The 14327-nt window shown below is 45.5% G+C and overlaps 1 protein-coding gene across 1 annotated transcript in view; it reads left to right on the top strand.

Moving 5' to 3' along the window:
• The first annotated feature begins 2588 nt into the window (after positions 1-2588).
• Positions 2589-14327, top strand: part of LOC133356379 (exportin-1-like) — a 65767-nt gene continuing 54028 nt past the window's right edge. The window contains exon 1 of the mRNA XM_061573858.1: positions 2589-2859. The gene's annotated coding sequence lies outside the window, so the exon portion shown is untranslated. The remainder of the gene's footprint in view (positions 2860-14327) is intronic.

Below are 14327 nucleotides of genomic sequence, written 5' to 3' on the forward strand. Positions count from 1 at the left end.
CGCGAACCACTGGGTCACCTCTGCAACCCTGCATCGGACTCACTGTGTGCACGTTTCACCACTCCACACAACCTCAGGGGTGCACCTAGCCTGGCACGGCGGTGGCATGACCACGTCCACGTGTTTGACACGTGCCCAGACTGAACCACGTGGTTCGCTCCGGGGGGTGGGGTGGGTGACGTAATCGACATAAGCGGAATATTTTATTTGTTTAAACCCACAATTAATACAAGTCGTATATTTTTTTCTAACGACTGCCGTATAGAGTAAATAAATAAGCGCGTTATCTAACTTTAAACTATAAACTTAAAAAAAAATAACACTCGGTAAAGTCCGGCAATTTCCGGCCGAGCAATGTTGATCGGGATTTGAAATTCATAACGCGTATTGGCGGGCTTCAATGTTGTGAGATAGGTCGGGTCTCTCATAGCGTTCATAAAACCCAGTCTTCTTGGGTACGGCTGCTGATGCAGATCAACAGCTACAATGTTGCGTGCAGCTGGTCTAGCGGAGAGTTAATATCGCTGCTGGATGACCCTCAGTCGCAACGCTACTTACTCCTGGAGAGTTTTTCATTCACAATTTGTGCATCACCCGCAGCTGTCGTGTGTGTGCAGTAGATGCGGATTAGGTGGTGGACCATGAGCTTCGTGGAAGATAAAAAAAATCAGTCATCTGCCGTTTGTGAGTTGAATTCCATGAGGTAGGTGAGATGTTAACTACCTCGCCTGGCATACATGTCTCTCTCTCCGTGGTCGCGTGGATCTTTTCCTCTTCGCATTTATAATCAACAATCACTGCGTTTAGAGAGGATCGATCTGACCGCTATGAATGTCCCCACGCGATGAAAAAGCCACCACGCTGAGCGGGTCACATTTGCGACAGCGAGGTCGCTTCTGAAAAAGAGCTGCAACTAAGCAGCGGTGGCCTTTATCTCAGCGAACAAAAACAACAAAGTTTAGTCCTGAAGCTTCCAATGTTTTCGTGTGAGAGATATGTCCCGTGGCTGCCTTTAATAGAATTCATCGCACATTAAACACCCCCCTGCTCGGGTTCGCTATTGGACTAACCCAGCCCCGCCCCCGCCTTGCCAACACAATGACGTCACGGCACGGGTTCAACCAATGCGTCCGCGGAGGGGGGTGGTGTTTGATTGGTTTACGCGCGGCGAGCGGAGGGAGCCAATCAGCGACCGCCGTTCCGCCAACGAATCGAAGCCACAACCTCTCGAATTCATCGCATATTACACACCCCCCGCTCAGGTTCGCTATTGGACTAATCCAGCCCCGCCCCCGCCTTGCCAACGCAATGACGTCACGGCGCGGGTTCAACCAATGCGTCCGCGGGGGGGGGGGGCGGTGTTTGATTGGTTTACGCGCGTCGAGCGGAGGGAGCCAATCAGCGACCGCCGTTCGACAACGCGCGAGAGGCCGCCACCTCTCCGCCATCTTGCGTTGACCAACAAAACCTCCCGCGCCTTTCCCGCCCGTCCCATTCAACGTTAAACTTCCGCGCGCGACGTCCACGCGACGTTCACCCAACGTCCCCCGTCCGCTCTAAAACTCCTTAACCACGGGTGGGTGGGTGGGGGCGTCTTTGTTTTGAACCCCCCCCCCCCCATACAAAGACAAAGTTTCACCCGTATAGCCTTAACAGACTGTAGGGGCAAGTGCTGTGAGCGAGTAGCACCTGTGATGGTCCGAATGGTGCATAAAGGTGGTGGGTGGAAGGCACCACGCCCGATTGCCTTTGTCTCCCCCGGTGGCGCTGTTCACACACCGCACCGGGAACTTATTTGAGGCTGAGTCGACCTAAGGGAGTCCCAGGAGCGATTAAGATAATCGTCTCTGGTGTTGGCCGTGAGCGGGAATCGAACTCGGATGGTCGGGTTCATAGCGCAGCGTAGCGCTAATCGCTGCGCTACCGCTCCCCACAGTGACAAAGTGACACACACACCGCTCCCCCACCACACACCACTAACCCACCACACACACCACTCCCCCACCAAACACACCGCTCCGCCACCACTCACCCACCACACATACCACTCCCCCACCAAACACCCCGCTCCCCCACCACACACCACACCACCACACATACCACACACACCACTCCCCCACCACACGCACCACTCCCTCACTCACCCACCACACACACCACTCCCTCACTCACCCACCACACACACCACTCCCCCACCACACCACCACGCACCCACCACACACACCACTCCCCCACAAAACCACACACCACCACCACCACTCACACACCACTCCCCCACTACACGCACCACTCCCTCACTCACCCACCACACACCACACCACCACTCACACACCACACGCCGCACTCCCTCACTCACCCACTACACACACCACTCACACACCACACACCACTCCCTCCCTCACCCACCACACACACCACTCACCCACCACACGCACCACTCCCTCACTCACCCACCACACACCACACCACCACTCACACACCACACACATCCCTGACCAAGATGGCCGTCGCGCCTTCCAGACTCCGCCCCCTCCTCCTCCACCACCGCAGCAGCAGCAGCCGCCGTTGCCGTGGCGACGCGGCGAGCCCAGTCCGAACTGGTTGGAGCCGGTTCCTCCACACTGGGGGCCGAGCCGCGTTGGAGAAGTGGCGCCGCGCGTGTTGCCGCCTCCTCCTCCTTGCGTGAGGGGAGAGAGAGACAGACAGACAGACGCTGGCTTACACGAGGGAAGACGAGGAGGAGGCTCTCTCCTCACCAGCAGAGCAGAGCTCACCACCGCTCACGGGGTCGACAACAACAACAACCCAGGGGTTAACAAAAAGCACCAAGAGACACGGGGGTCAGAGAGACCCGGGCAGGTGCTGTTTGGATGCACTCCCCACGCGTGTAACCTGCACATTTTTTGTTTTATTCTCTCGCTCTTCTCACACTCTATCGCACTCTCATCGGAGTTGTTAACGCTCTTTTGTATTTCGTCGTTAAGTGGGGTGTTTTTTTTTGGCGCGAAGTCCGTGGTTGGTTTTGTTTGTTGAGCTGCGATTTTTGTGTTGAATTTGCTCTTAGTTTTCACGTGGTGAGTACAGTGGATTCTTTCAGTCGCTGTTTTGGCAATGGTTTGTTGAGCTTTGGTGCAAGTGCTGTGCATCGTCGTCATACTAAGCACATCTTTATAAACGTCATGTTCTACGCAATAGGCTGCACGCCTTGTGTGGGGGTTGTTTGACCATACTTCACCGCGCTGGTACATGCGGTTGGTGAAGGTGGGGGAAGCATGGTCACGTCATCCAGCAGTGGATCGATAATAGGGCTATGCACTTACTATAATACACGAGGCAGTGTAGTGGATTTATCTTTTTAAACCTTAATTCACCATGCTGGGTGGTGGAGGACTGACTGATATCACTCACCGTGGCAGGGAATCGAACTTGGACTTATATGAATTTAGTTAAAGTTTGCGAACCACTGAGGCTTTCATTCCCAATCATTAATGTAATACATGTGTTGAGCATCATGAACGTCTTATACTACTTCAACAACAACCACACTATACGAGTCGTGTATTGCACGGAAGAACTTTTTTCACAAACTTACGCATCCAACAGAAATATTTACCACGATTGAAATCTCATACACTGCATAGATGTACACGCAAAATAATATGCCTTGTGTAATATATTTGCATTAATATCACGCGTAAAACCTACACGTGATATGACAATGCAGCTTGGATAGTGGCTTTAATGTATGGATGTTCGGAGAGTTTAATGCAAAACCACATTTTTCACATTGCAATTTCGTCACGGTAACTTTTACGTAATGTGAGTTCCACTAATAATCCTGACGCTAAACTGTAAGTGAAAACATTAAGCATCTCACACTCCAAAAACAAGTTCTACACCACACATCCTAAACGATCACAGGACACATCGAATCGTACAAGGCACAATGATTACACTATTACATCGTACACATCAAATGTTGCACATGACGACGCATGAAACCACAACTGGGCCATGCTCATTTGATTTGTTCAATGACAGTGACACGTGTGGAGCACGTGTGCAGTACAGTACACTGCAAGCATCGCGTGTTCACAATCATCGATTGTGCAGCAGTTCAATGCATAATAGTTGTGTGCTGTAGTTGAGTGCACAGGTAAGACGTGTGTACACGTGTAATCAGTTGAGGTTTTTTTTTGTTCTAACCCGCAAACGTGTTCTTGAGTGATGCACAGTCTGGTGTTGTGATGTGCGATTTATACAATATAGGTTTGTGATGTATCCCGAGTGCGTGTAATTTATGCTTGCATGCGTGTGATGTATGTGTTGTGCTTGATTTGTTTGTATGTAAGAGTGCGTGCGATTATGTACGTTGCATGTTTAGAATGCGTGGTGTGTAACGTGGTGTTTCATGTTGCGTGCTATGTGTTTTGCGTGCGTGTGTATGTGGTATGTGATTTGTGCGTGTATGGAAAGTTTGTGGATGTGTTGTGGGTGCGTTGTGTTGAATGGTATGTGAGTGTTTTATAGTTCTTTAGTTGGTGTTAAGCGTGTGGTGCTTGTGTTGTGTTTGTATGTATGAGTATATTCAATTATTTTTATGTGTTGTATGTTTATAATGTGGGCTATGTGTGTATGATGTGTTTATATCCGTGTATGGAATGTGTCTGGAGTGTGTGTACAGTAGTTCGTCATGTGGTACGTGTGTAATGTTTGTGTGTTGTGCTTGATTTGATTGTGGTATGTGTGATGTGAGTGGGAAGTGGAATGTGTTAGAAATTAGTAAATGTGTGTGATGTCTTTGTGCACCTGTGTATTTACATGCTTTCTGTGTGTGTATACTGTACGTGTAAATATCACCACTGGGGAGACAAAGGCGGCCAGGCGTGGTGCTGGGCACCCACCCCCTCGTGTGCCGTGCCTGCCTTAATAGCTGCTACTCGCTAACAGCACTTGCCCCAACAGTCTGTTAAGGCTAAACGCGGGAACTTTGTACGTGTAAAACGTGCTGTAATTTGCACGTGTTACAGTATTTGAATTCATTTCTGTGTCACGTGCACAGAGGGAGGGGACATGGGGGGGTGGGGCGGTTGGACCAATGCGCTGCTAGCTCCAGTTTCACCGTTCCTCATTCGTTCTTAAATCTTCAAGCTGGATCTTTGAGCATAACTTTAAACCCAAACTAAGAATGTTTTTGTTCTCTCTTAGACAACTAGCAGTAACGATTCACCGTCACCGCGTTAGAGAATGGCACACGGAAGGAGATGGCGATAACAACTTGTGAAAGCTCTTCAAGTGACCACTAATCCACATTCAGTGGCACACTTTCTCATAGGCTCTGTGAAAGAGAGGTATTTAGCAGTCGAACCATATTTAACGTTTTAATGCTCATAGTTGGAATTTAGCAACGTTAAGCAAAAGCCCCAAAATTATATGCGATGGGGAGTTTTGTGTTTGCAATTTTTGGTGACTAGAATTAGGCCATCTTATTCACTCCCCTTGAGAACCTGGTTTGGTGTAAGACATGGCCAGGAATCAAACTCAGGTTGCCAGTTTCATAGCCCGATGCTTTAACCACTGTGCCACATTTCCGCATTGAAACCTGAGTTTTAACCCAGATTTTCAGCGGTGTCAGCGCAGTCAATCGGCCACGTCTGGGGATACCCCCCCCCCCCCATCTTAACTATAAAATACAGATAATGGGAAGAACGTGGATGAGATAAGTTGTGTGGATATATTCAAGGGCTCTGATTAATCGCAGTTGTGGATAATAGAGCTGTGGATTAGAGGCGTTTCACTCAGTCGCATTTAAGGTAATGTGATACGTTAACCTAAATCCGTAAATCCTTTTCCACGGTCCAATTTTTCCTCCTGGAAGTTTCCCGAATTATATGGTGGCATCACATCTGTCAACAGAAAGTCAAGAGACACGATGTGTACATCGTGAGCTACAGCTTGCTGATGCCACACGATCTGGCAGATATTGTTACGGTTTTATTAGCGTTGTTGTTTCGTACATAGATTCTACTTGTTAATATGTTTAAGGACATTAGCAGTAACTGCGCATATGTATTACACCTTAATTGAGGGGGGAGGAATCGGTGTTGTGATTCCTAGCCATGGATTATGAGTGGTGAATGATATCTGAACTGATCCTCTTCACCAGCATGGTGAGATATGGGCAGATAACCCCCATGGTTGATATTGGATTGACATTTTACAAATGGTTTGATATTGCACAAAGCGCCAGGCCTAATCACCTTTTTAGCATTCAATGCTTTTACACAGACGAAGGTACCTGTAGGATTCGTATGGTAAAATGTAACTAAGAAAACCAGTATAAAATATGGTATAGCTGTGGGAATCCACCTAGTTTCCTCGTAAGACTATAACAAAAACCCCATTAAAGAGATAATTTGAATTAAGTTAGACTGACGCCTTATTTTTTTATTTAAATGTTTTCACTTCATCTTTACACCCCCGTGTGAGCCCCATTGAGACATGCCTGGTATCTCTCACAGGGTTACCTGAGGTCACGATAGTGTTGGTGTCTGCCGCAATGTGTTATTGTCCATCAAGATGTGTAGTGCGATTGGTGTTTTTTTGGAAAAGAGATCCCTTTGACCTGCATCTGGAGCATGATCAGCGATAACCAATGTTGATTATTTCATCAGCTTGTTTTGAATTGTGAATTACTTAATAATACACTTCCAATCAGCACTAAGCCTGTAGCTGTAATGCCGGTTAAATTTATTTTTTATTTCTCTCAATTTCAATAGATTAATTAGTCTTGGCTAGTAATAATTAGTGCTGCTTGGTAGCGTATTATTAAGGAACTAACATTTTGCCGGTCCAACGACGGGTGTATTTCAGTAAATCTGAAACTTGCAAGCGGAAAGCAGACCGCGACATGATATTCATTGCATCAATTCGCGTGCAATTTGTCAGGCCGCGGTGACATCCCTTGTTCATCATGACGTCCTTTTTACTTCTATGTCTCAATAGCGTTACGGAGATGGCGTCACGTGAGGGTTCTGCCTTTGTAGTTAGGGTCGTAAGTTTACGCTGAGGAGTGCGGAGGAGGTGCCTCGCCCCCCCCCCCCCCCCATGTGGGGGGTGGGTGTCCATTTGGAAGACGTCGCCTGTTCATGATTATTCATGTAGGGGGCTGTTCGATGTGGTGTGACGTCACGCGCGAGACACACAGACATTCTTCCAATTGTATTCCTTGTCAAGGCATCCTATACTGATTCACTGTGATTAACCCATCTGTTCCAGATTAGCATAATCAATTGTTATAAGATTACAATAACTCCCCCACTGCCCACAACACCTGAAAGGCTCACAGTGATGACGTAATCTTTCTCTATTTAAGACCGGAAGCAGGAAGCTCTCATCGAGCAACTTTGGGCAAAATCGCACAATGATTCTGGATGTAATTACCAGCGAAACGTCATACTCAAATTGTCAATGTTGCGGGTTTACGCTCCAACACACTAGTGGGCTGAATTAGTTACTAATTGGCACATTTTGTTTACATGACAAACCTTACTAATTGGCTGTGTCGGGTGGTGGTGGGTTAACGACACATTTATGCCATCCAACCCATTAAAACGTTATTATGCACAGTGGGATATTGAGGCAGTAGCAGAAATTCCATATTCTCATAGTGGGGGCAGTCTTGCCAAATGACGACCACTCTTGACTTTGCACGGAGTGTTTTTAGGAGCACTGTAGGGAACAGTTTTTACCTCACAAGGGGGCTTTATGGTTTAATATTAACAAAGTGGTACTCATTAAATTCAATGTGATGATGCCCTATAGGTGAGCAATAATTTGTTCCAGCCAGTCTGAAGGAAAGGGAGCAACCCCCATTATTGCTTGATGTATTTTTTTATTAGTTTGCCCAGGAAAGCCACATTGAGTCTCAGGACTCATTCAGCAGAGCCATCCTGCTTTGTTTGACCACATTTTGAATGAGCATTTGCGTGCGAAGTTAACACTTAAAACTCTGCAAGGATAAGTTCCCAGATAGGTTCTAATCCACAGACGGATACAACCCAGTGAATGGACCAAATCTATCTCTGGAGCAAACCTATATGGCTCTCCTGCCATCACCTGATCTCACAGCCCTCTCTATGCCAAATGCCTACAAGACCTGGCATGAACCGGTAGTTGTGGTCACCCATCCAGACACTAACCAGGCGCGGCCTTCCTTAATTGGTCTAGATCCGACGAGATTGGACACAGTAAATGAATGGCGACTTGGTCAGAGAAAAAATAACATCAGCAATGCTGATGTAAAATTACGATAAAGGTACTTTGGTTAATTCCATGCATTCTTAGATTTCAAATTTGATTTATTTCAATAAGAAGGGCCTAATAAGCTGGTAGATTGTATTTCATGGGCATCCTGCGACAGTACATATGTTGTACAGTACAGGTTAAGAAAGAACAACAAAACCATTTCATTGACATGTAACCTTTTTATCGTAATTCTGGTTCCACTGATAGCACATTTTCCAATATCTTTTATTTATGGAGGAGTAAACGTGACCACGCCAATACACGTCTTACTCATTAAGCTCACATTTCACATGATGTATCAAAAGGATGAATCGCGCATTGGCTCTGGGGTTTTTTGCATGTCAGTGGCTGAGTTAGCTTCACTTTAATTCCCCCACGGATTTTACGAGGATAAGTGGTGACTGGACATCTGCGAGACTGGACGTCTGCGAGACTGGCCGTCTGTGAAAAGAGCTTTATAGCTCATCAGATTCCTCCAGTATGAATACATTTTGTCATCATCATCAATGTTGTCCTTGTTGCACCCTTGTACGCATGATCTCACATAATTAACCCTTAATAGGCCTGCTTTGTCATATTGCCGCAATGGCGTAATGATTCCACACGGTGCTTATGTATTGTAGGCCGTGGAAGTGTTTTGTTTCATGCTTTTTGCATCCCAAGTTGATGCTCGCCGGTCTTGCAGGATGTACAAACGTGAGATAAGGATGATGATTCTTTTTTGTGTATGGTGCAGTAAGTATCACCTTAAATATATCTAAAGGAGATCATCGATTATCCTGCGGCTTCGGGAGGGGAAGGGGCGCCAGATGATCACATCATTATTTAAAATATCTTATTTTTGCACATTCTTGTAGGACATGTTTTTATTTTTTTGTTTACTCTTTGGAATTTGCATAAATAAACATACAAATAGACAATTAAATATCCTACTGTAAAAGGTGACTATTTACTGTACTTATCACTCCAATCTCGAAGACTCTGCACGGCGTGATGTATATACTTGCAGCATTTTCATTGTTTCAGTTGTATGTAGTGTACACTGTACTCTGCTTGAAATCAAGCATCGCTACTTTTGTTGTCACGCACATGGTGCCGATTGCTGGACTGGTTACAGCCTTTGGAGCGGTTTCGCCGGATCGACCCGGGACTGCCGGGCAATGTTTGAAGCCGGATAATCAATGATAAACTGTATCTATATCCAAATTTGAATGCTGCGTGACAGCTTTAAGCGAGGGCCTCACATTGCTTTGAATTTCCGAAGTTTCGCAAAGTGTTGATTTGATCCTTACGAGCAACTCTTTTAACCCGTGGCACACCACGGGAAGCAGCGCAGAGTAAAAATATATATGTAATTTGTGGGAAAAGAAAAGGGGAATGGGAAGAGCGAGAATAGGAAACGGATAGAAAACGAACTGCAGAAATGGAACCCAAAGCAGCAGTGGCTGCTTTCACAGAGGGTGGAGAGAGGGCAGAGGCAATCACGTGACCTTTGGGCACACAAATGTCATGTGATTCACCGGGAGGCTTGAGCTGATTTAGATGAACATTAGTACAGAGCGGTTACTTTAATAAACATTTGAATCCCACAATTTCATCGATGTTAATTTCTCTAGAAATTGTCTTCAATGAATTGGTTCTATAACTGGATTCACGTGCCATCTAGTGGCAATTGTTGAATTCGCCACTTGAACGCCATTAGAATGGAGACTCAGGAATCAACGCTGAAGTGGGCGGAGATGCTCTGGATGGTTCCTTGGCTGTCAGAAGAATCGCATTTCATTTCAATAACCTTTATGTATCTCCATTCCAACAAATGGGTTTATATAACAGCCTAAGTATTGTTAATGTTTTTGTTTGCAATGAATAAGGGCCATTGCCTTAAACGTTGACTCTTAATATATTTTCCCATTTAAGGCAGTTATATTGATGAATGTGTTAAGTTTTATTTTTGCTGGTGCATCACTGGCAACGCAGCATCACCATCAAGTATTGTTCAAGAGAATGCTATTCATTTAATGGAGACAAATTATTTGGCTGTCAAAGAATCCCAATTGAAGTGAAAGGTGATTTTGATTTGAAGCGTTTGTGACTGCAGGAATCCATATTCTTTGGTTCTTTCGGTAAAGGCACGTAGGTAGAGAAATAATAGATCATGACGTTTCGATCGCAACACAAGCAATCATCATCACGATTGCTATGTGACTTTACCAAATGAACCAAAGAGTATAAAAGGTGATTTTCTATAGCCTAGGAATGATATATATAATTAATTTCAATAGTGCTTACCGGATCTCCATTCAAAAGAATGGGATTCTAGTGTTGATTCCCATTGATTGTTACTAGAAGGCACACTCTGGACATTCCCCAGAGAAAAAAATTGTGAATTCTTAATTAAACAGACCCCCCTGATCTCATTATGATTTGCATGCGATTCCAGTAATCTCACCTGCATCGTGGACTCGGGATAGTGTAAATTACCCACCACTCGTACACATGTCAGACTTGGACTTGTCACATCCTTAAAGCGAGCATTCATTTAACTACTTTGGGTAATTTGCTTTCTGGAGTGAAGCTCATGAAAGTGAAATAGAAAATATGGTCTTTGAATCTCTTGCAGCACTCTTCTCAATGGGAACCCCTGGGCCAGGGGTGGAGATGGTGGGCACCACGGTAGCGAGATGTTAACTACCTCGCCAGGTATACAGGACGTCGTGGGTTTGATCCCGACCCCTCTTGACACCTGCTGTATATTTGGAGATTGTGTGTCTCTCTCTCTCCCCGTGGTTGCATGGATTTTTCTCCGGGTCCTCCAGTTTTTCCTTCCAAATTTAGAATAACTTCACGTGTTTAGAGTATTTGGCTGCAATCAATTTTCACGTGATAAGCCACTGTGTTGAGCTATCACTTCTGAAAAAGAGCTGCATAGCTCAGTGGGCTTTACCTGGTAAAAGAAAAATAGTAATAGTCGTAGATTGCACTTTTCTATGGCAGGAGCCAGTTGTCTGTGTATGACTACCACCACTGACTTCTCATAAAGCGTTCTGCTCAATCCTGACCAGGATTTAAATTTGTAACTGATCAATTACCCAGGCAGGCTCTGTGCAGGATGCGGCATGCACTTGGTGATGATCCAGAACTTTGTCAGGCATGGGCTTGAATCAATCCATCGGACCCTTGCAGTGGTGTGTCACCTTAATTGGTTGAGTATATTGACTACTCGGCTATTCGATCCACAGTTGAATCCATTCAATAGCACACACTTAGCCGCGTTGTCTTTGCTACTGGCTGTTTGTCACAAACAGTCGAAACACATGGCTATATTTTGAGATTGTTTTGTTTAGATATAGTTCAGGGTTCTTGCACCCACACTATTTATAAACGTGCCAAAGTGGGCCAAAGTAAATAATCCTGAGCATTTATGCCGACTATTTTCTGCACGTCCTACTGCGGAAAACTATAAATTCACTCGGTGTGGCTTACCATCGTCGAGATTTGTTCAATTTTTATGGCTCTATTTTAACACTTGGTAATGATTCTGGCTCAGCCTATTAATGCTCGGCCTGATCGTAGATGTCAACCGTGATTGATGTTGTTCTTACGTTTTGATTTCTTGAGTAATTCCCAGCTGTGGTATAAACTCTTGGATGTTAATTCCCTGTGGACAAAAATAGCTGACAGTAGTGATTCACCCCCTTCTGCGATTGTGTGAATTGTTGCTTCTGGGTTACGATTCTATTTCTCAATCTATTTATTTACCATTGTGGTGCAAGTGAGATTTACAATGGCATCAAAAATATATTCTTTAAATTTGTCTTTTACCAGGTCAGGCCCATTGAGCTATGTAGCTATTCTTCAGATGCGACCTGGCCACAGATGACAACTCGACGAAGTGGCTTATCATCACGTGGGAATGTACAGCAGCCAAATACTCTAAACGCATGTTGATGGTAAATGTGGAGGGAAAAACTGGAGGACCCAAGAGAGAAATCCATGCGGCCACGGGGAGACCCTGCTAACTCCAAATATACAGGATGACCTGTATGTTGAACTTATTTTGCACTGTATGTAGCAAACTGCTAATCGGAGGTGCGATGGCCTAGGAAAGGCCAAGGACCTGTTTAGATATTCGTCAAAGATGTTGACCATATACAGAGAATGGAACTTGGACCACAAATGATCACGAAACGAAGTGGCTTCAGGAAGCCAAATAACGCGTGATGTTGATTCTAAATGTGGAGGGAAAAACCAAAGGACCTGCAAAAAAATCCAAGCGACCACAGAGAGATAAAGACACAAACTCCGAATATACAGCAGGCATCAGGGTCAGGATCGAGCCCACGACCTCCTGTATACCAGGCGAGGTAATTAATTGGAAATAATTGTGTATATATATTTGAATCATTGTTGATTTGCTGTTGTGACCTGGATCGCAAACGTGGTCATTGACAAAGAAAATTTTACAATAACTGTAAAGTGCACAAAGAAGCGTGGGGAAGTGCATGCTGGGAATTACACCGAGAGGCAGGAATGTATTAGAGAATAAACAAGTTAGAGATGAAAGTTGACTTCAGGAATTTAAATTGACTTGGGCAACGCACATCACTATAAGTGATGAGGGCCAGCCAACAATGGTCGAGACTAACTTTGCCAGAGAACCCACCCAAGATCACGGGATGGAGCGATGAATCCGCTCGTTAAGGGCTGCCAGCTGGATTGTTGCGTCACAGACCAAGAGGTAAATTGTGGAGGCCTTCATCCAGCAGTGCATTGGTTGTGGCTGATTGTGAAGCAAGTAGGCCTTGGTAGCGATTTTAATCGAATGAACGTTACATTCGTGATGGCCAAGCGTGGCTTGCGCAAACATTGGGCCAGGATTCCTCGCGAGAGGCAGGCATTCATTTGACCGCTATAGTTGTGGTCACGGCTAGTCGCCGGCCAGTGGTTGGCAGGACCGTTTGGACCATTTTAAAATAACCCTTCGGCTTACAGGTCGCGACGCACTGCGACTGTACACTCTTGCCGCATGGACGTGGCTATTGTTAGGCGCCAACCAAAATAGTCGTCGCCCCGTGAGAGTTTACCTCGCTCACCTAGACTTCTCCCCCCCCCCCTCCCCCTCCAACATGTGCCAGAGTGCCAACGGCCAGAGGGGAGGGGAAAGTTTTTCTCCGGTCATTTTGCCACGGCCCGTCAGCAATTTGCCTTTGTGGCACTTTGCACCCTTTGTGTGTTGTGCGGCCGCGAACGAAAATTTGTCTGCGCGTTTTTTTTATTTGTGCCCCGGACAAAGGCTCGTTTTTAGTGCAAAAATAACAGCGTAACATCTGTCGAACGCATTCTTTAGCTCCATTGTCCACGGCATTGCAGAGACGCTTGCCCTATATGACTCCCGTTAGAGCTATTAAAATACAGAGGACAACCCCCTGGCAATAATTGGCTACTTGGCTTTTAACTCGGCTCACCTTCCTGCAGGCTGTCACTTATTGTGCATTGCCATTGCTCATATGAAGCATGTTTCGTTGCTTTCAAGTCTCAACATATTCCTCTTCAAAACCCTTGCCTTCGGGAACCCCTTTCATTGCTTCCCTTCTTTCCTTCCCTCTCGCTCGGTCTCTCACGATCTCTCCTGATGTTTCGTACGTAATGCTGTGTGGCTCTAAGACGTTTGTATGTACATATGTAGATATGTCGAATTTCTTTCGCACCATACGTAGCCAACCGTGACATGGGGGTATTAGAAAGTTTATTTTATTGAACCAGAAGAATTGTGGCCAGAATGCAGTATGATGACCCTATCCTCAGATTTGTGCTTTTAAATAAGAGCAAGTTCTGTGCTTCTTGTGTTCCTTGAAACTAGATTTATCCTAATTGTGGATTGGTAAAATGTCAAACTGCATTTATTTGGTGAATTTGTCAAATATAGCAATTAACTTAAGCCCCTGTTCTTGTTATGATGTTAATGTGCATCTGGTAAAAATGCAGTTGCACTGTCGAGGAAAAGTAAGAGGAACCAACGC

The sequence above is a fragment of the Lethenteron reissneri genome, chromosome 53, assembly GCF_015708825.2.
Source record: "Lethenteron reissneri isolate LAM-NWPU_2019-01 chromosome 53, ASM1570882v1, whole genome shotgun sequence".
In the NCBI taxonomy this organism is placed as follows: Eukaryota; Metazoa; Chordata; class Hyperoartia; order Petromyzontiformes; family Petromyzontidae; genus Lethenteron; species Lethenteron reissneri.